The 5,838-nt window shown below is 39.3% G+C and overlaps 1 long non-coding RNA gene across 1 annotated transcript; it reads left to right on the top strand.

Moving 5' to 3' along the window:
* Window positions 1-1,497: 1,497 nt before the first annotated feature.
* On the top strand, window positions 1,498-2,938 carry LOC122431714. Its single transcript, XR_006266606.1, has 2 exons — window positions 1,498-1,573; window positions 2,379-2,938. It is a non-coding gene; the product is annotated as an uncharacterized LOC122431714 (long non-coding RNA).
* The last annotated feature ends 2,900 nt before the right edge of the window (window positions 2,939-5,838 follow it).

Genomic DNA, 5,838 nt, shown 5'->3' with positions numbered 1-5,838 from the left:
ATACCTGATATGATCTCCAGTGAAGATGTCAAACTTAATTATAGGACTATCATCCTGTCTTAGCCCTGCAACCTCCTTTAATGCCACTGACGGCACCAATGTTTTACTCAAGACAGAGTCAAAAATAGCTCCTTGTCTTGTAAGCTTTAGTGTGAGCTCTTTCCAAAATCAATTGTTTATGGCACTGTGGAATTAGTTCCACAAACTGTGCCCCGATGTGACATCCGTCATCTTCATTTTATCGCAGCCCTCTGTTTCCCCAAGGTTGTGAACGTGCAGTCGCTCTGTCTGTCCATTTCCTCTGCATTGTGCACTTCGATTTAGGGGAATAATACACAATGGGGTTAGAACGCCGGCTCTGTCACTTACAGGACGTGTGACCTTCAAGATGTCATTTAACATTTGTGAGACTCTATTTTCCCATTTGCAGAACAAAAAAAGGACAATTATACCTGCTCAATGGTGCTATTTTGTCTATTACATGGGATTATACATGCTAAAAGCCCAGCACATTTCCTAGAAATAAGAGGCATTGAATGATTTTTCTCTTTCTTTTTTTTTTTTTTACTTGGTTGAAGAGGCCCATAAAACCAAATTCATGGGTTCAATTCTGTATGCCCTATGGCAGTACACCAAACTACATGTATCAATGAAACCAGATTGAGTTTTTCCAATCTAATATTAGGTTTGGAAGGATTCTAAAAAATAATTTAGTGTAACCTCTTACCTACGCCTGTATATAGGGACTGTCTCGGTGAACTGTAAGGAGCATAAAGGTAGGTCTGCAGGTCTGTACTCAAAATGAGTTCATAATTTAGAAAGGAGAATTGGGTGCCAGCCAGTGTCTGTAAAAGGGAGGGCTTATTTCTGATTAGTAAGAAGCAAGTAGAGTTTCTTGGAGGAGATTGCATTTAATCTGAGCCTTGATGAATTAGTAGAATTTTGGCAGGTGGGCATGGAAAACTACTATATGTACAGGGTATTTAATTAAGGTTTAAGTGAGATTGTTTGAACCTCAAGTTGTAAACTCTCAGATGATAAGAAAACCCCTCAACATGGCCTCTATTCTTCATCAGAAATTCCATTTTAAGACAGATACAAAGGACAGAGATTTACCATCCTTATTAAAATTTAACAATCAAAGTTTCAAAATTAATACTTTCGTAACTCACTCAGATAAGCCCTTTTCTGAAGGACGTATTTTACCCATGAATGGAGGAGATCTGCTTCTTCATTGTCACAGCAGTGCTTGGTCATAATTATATTTGCTCTATTTACATATCTGTCCCCCCACTGTGTTATGAATTCACTTATTATGTATTGAGTATCTACTTTGTGCCAGATATTTCTATAGGAACGACAGAAGGCAGAGATCCCTGCCCTCATGAAGGATGCATTCTACTGTGGAGAGACATTAGAATGCATTTATTTATGTGACTAAAATACATATCTATTATGTCACACAGTCATATAACCTATGAAATAAAAACAAAAGGAGAGAGAGATAAAGATACCCAGAGGGAGCTTCAGTGGAGGAAACAGCTTGAAGTTGTAAATCAGAGCAACAGGGCAGGTGTCCTTGAGTAGCACATTTCATTAGGCTTGAGAAAGGGAGAGATAACCCTTGTTAATACCAGTGAAAAGAAAATTCCAAGCAAAGAGAACAAGTACAAAACTGCTAAGATATGACTGTTCTTGGTGGGTTGCCAAACAGCTAAATGGCCAGACAACCGAGAGGAAAAATGAGCAAGGATAAAAGTAGAAGGAAGTGATAAAACATTATCTTAGGGAATAATATGGTTTTGACGGTGGGAAGACTAGAAGGACCTTGTAGATGATTAAATGGACTTTAATTTTGCAGTGAGTGAAGTGTGGAACCAATTCAGTATTTTAAACAATGAAGCTACCTATTATGACTCATATTTTCAAATAATTATTCCTATCATAATGAATTTAGATTGGTTGGGTACGGCAAGAGAGGGCAAATATAGCAGGCAAGGCAGTGATCCACGTGAGAGAAGGTGGTGATGCAGCGATGGAAAACAGCATGGGAGAAAGGATTCTGGACTTCTTGTGATAGCAGAGCCAATGAAATCTGTGATGCATTTATTGAATGTAGTGGTATAAACAGAAGGAAGCCAAGGATTAATACAAGGAAGAAAACACCGCCAACTTGGATGGGAAAGCCTATGTGAAAAACAGATTTGGGGAAAAGAGTAGTTCAGTTTTGGACCTCTGATTTGAAATATCAATTCTAGATTTATGGATATAAGGAGTAAGCAGATGGATAGATACATGAGTAAGAGGACAAGAGAAAAATCTAAAACAAAAACACACATTTGGACATCTTTAACACACAAGACAGTAGTTTAATCCAGGTGACATATGAGATCGCCAGGAGAGCAGTGCTGACACAGAAGAGAAGGGGAAAGAATGAGCCCTCAGACACTTGAACCTTTAAAATATAGGAAGAAGAGGAACCAGTAAAATAAATTTTGTAGCAGAAACCAGTAGATAATTATGCAGTAATAGCAGAAGGAAAATCAGCCGAGGAGTAAAGGAAGTCAGATGACAAGTGACCAGAAGGGGCGAGAGAGAGGAACTGGGTAAATATCCGTGAAAGAAGAGCTGGACTGAGACCTGACCATTGGCTTTGCCCCCAGGGAGGAGATCATTGGTGAACTTGGCACAGACAACCTTCATAAAAGAACAGAGGCCAAGACCACATCGCAGTGAACTCAAGAGCAAACAGGGTGGCAGGGATCAAAGGCGACGAGGCTCAGCACCTTTTCTGAACACATTTTTTCCCTAAGGGGAACAAAGAAGTAGGGCCTAAGTTGAGTCTTCATCTTCACGTCAGAGAATTTTCACAGCAACCGGAACAATGCAGTCACTCACAAAATGGTTTTGAATGAATAAAGAAAGAAAACGGGGACCATATTAGTTAGATCCAACCCATTTGGCTCTAGTGGAAAGAATGGTTAATGCTTTCTCCTCAGCACCCACACTCATTCAGATGCCCCAAACTTCAAACTTTAATCTTAAAAAATATAAGGCTGTCTACTAAAAATATTAAAAAGTATAAAAAGTAAGCTATTTTTATTCTTTGGCACTTGTTTTTTTTTTTTAGATTCACATTGAAACTTAAGTACCTTATATAATTGCCTCCTAACTGGTCTCTTAACATCCATTTTCTTACTCTTCTAGTTCAACTTGTAAAAACTGCCTGATGACTGCGTCTCAGGCCACTCTTCACTTGCAGTGTTTCTGCTCTTACCTAAAGAATAAACTTCACAGTTATTGTCTCCATCCATGTGTCAGCCAAATGAAACTGTGCTCTTCTCTTTGTCCTAGAAGTACTCTGATTTCTCCTCATCACATTTTAACTTGTTCTGTTCCCTCTTTTCTATTGTTTTTTTTTCTTTTTATAGTCTAATTGTCTCTAAATAATTCATGGAAATGACCTCTCTCCCTTAGGTCTCTCTTCATTCGACACAATTTTCCAAATGCCCCAACTCTCACAGAATGTTTTGAGGATGTTTCTGGTGACCTTTCTTGTTACTCTATAGCATGTGTTACAGTTATTTGCATATGCTATTCCTCTTTCCCCATTCATCAGTCAATTCAGTCGCTCAGTTGTGTCCGACTCTGCGACCCCATGGACAGCAGCACGCCAGGCCCCGCTGTCCATCACCAACTCCTGGGGCTTGTTCAAACTCATGTCCATTGAGTCAGTGATGCCATCCAGCCATCTCATCCTCTCTTGTCCCCTTCTCCTCCCGCCTTCAATCTTTCCCAGCATCAGGGTCTTTTCTAATGAGTCAGTTCTTCGCATCAGGTGGACAAAATATTGGAGTTTCAGCTTCAGCATCAGTCCTTCCAATGAATATTCAGGACTGATTTCCTTTAGGATTAACTGGTTTTATTCCCTTGCTGTCCCAGGGACTCTCAAGAGTCTTCTCCAACACCACAGATCAAAAGCCTCAGTTCTTCAGTGCTCAGCTTTCTTTATGGTCCCACTCTCACATTCATACATGACCACTGGGAAAACCATAGCTTTGACCATACAGACCTTTGTTGGCAAAGTAATGTGTCTGCTTCTTAACATGTTGTCTGTATTCATATATGAATAAGATACTGTTATTTAACTTATTTTTTTCTAATTTTTTAAGGGCAGATTTAAAACTTATGTTGGTTAGAAAGACCATAGTCAAGGTATCCAGATTCCCACTCTATTACCAACTGTTTTTATCTCCTTTCTTTAACCTACAAAAATTAAACTATAGTAATGGACAAAAAATAAACTATGAATGTTAAGGATTATGATGCTATAATATATTAATATAGTGATGCATGCTAAGTCACTTCAGTTGTGTCTGATTCTTTGTGACCCTTTGGACTGTAGCCCACCAGCCCCTCTGTCCATGGGATTCTCCAGGCAAGAATACTGGAGTGGGTTGTCATGCCCTCCTCCAGGAGATCTTTCAAACCCAGGGATCAAACCCACATCTCTTAAGCCTCCTGCATTGGCAGCCTGGTTCTTTACCACTAGAGCCACCTGGGAAACCCAATATAAAGATATTAATTACTATTAGTAGTAATACCCTACAACAAAACCTATTAATATTATGACATGCTGGTATCCTTCTAAACCCTTCAACCTCCAATGATCCTGACCTCCTGATACCCATGCACTTGGGTTGTTAGTTCCCTTCTACATCAAATAGGGCTGACTTTGTAAGTAATTGGATGTTACAGAAATCACAATGTAATTGTGACATCTAACATGTAATCTTAAAAGATGTTAGGATTTTGGCTTTGATCTCGTTTGGATTGCTCACTCTGGGAGAAACCAGTTGCCATAACAAGGGGACATTCAAACAGCCTATGGAGGGGACCATGTAGGATGAAGCTGAGGCCTTCTCCAGCTATTACCAATCTGCTGGACATAGGAGGTAGCTACCTGGGAAGCAAATCCTTCAGACCCAGTCGAGACTTCAGATGACTGTAATTACTTGTAACATATCTAATTCATCTGCTGCTCCTTTGGCTCACTCTGTGACATTGGGTAGATGGCAGAACCTTAAACTTCTAAATTAACAAACGAGTTGAAACAAACCATAACAACACGTTCTTGGTTTGCTGTTGCTCTGAACCTTTACGTTTTGGGGTAATTTGTTACATGACAGTAGAGAACTAATTCATCTGCTGCTCCTTTGGCTCACTCTGTGACATTGGGTAGATGGCAGAACCTTAAACTTCTAAATTAACAAACGAGTTGAAACAAACCATAACAACACGTTCTTATATATGGAACGTTCTATAACCACACATGTCCTGTGTTAGCGTATACCAGGGAAAATGATTCAACATCCCGAGAACAGCCTCGGTGCATGACCATTCATTTATTCTGCAATGGCCTCTTGCCGTATCTAACTCATTGATCCTTAATGCTATTTTTGATATATTGCCGGATCCATCCATAAACCCACTCCCAGAATGTTCTATGAGGCTGGCATAATGCTAACTCTTTAAACCACAGTAGAAGAAAATGCTTCTAATTTATGCCACCTTTTATTTGCTAAATAATTTTGATTTTAATACTCCATCTTGACCATATCAATATCCTTTTGCTACTAGCAATTGAAAACAAAAGTAAATGTTTCATTTCTCTTCTTGGCCAGCTAAAGAGGAATGCTCACCACTCTAGGCCTTGATATGAATGGAGAGATTTATGGTTAACTTCATAAGAGAAGGGATTTACTGTATTTGAAAGAACTGGATTTGAAAGTCTATAGACCTGGATGCCGGTTTCTACTCTATCACTGCTAACCTGAA

Source organism: Cervus canadensis, chromosome 30 (assembly GCF_019320065.1).
Source record: "Cervus canadensis isolate Bull #8, Minnesota chromosome 30, ASM1932006v1, whole genome shotgun sequence".
NCBI classification, from domain to species: Eukaryota; Metazoa; Chordata; class Mammalia; order Artiodactyla; family Cervidae; genus Cervus; species Cervus canadensis.
The sequence above is the reverse complement of the archived record's forward strand: the minus strand, read 5'-3'. Positions and strand labels throughout refer to the sequence as shown.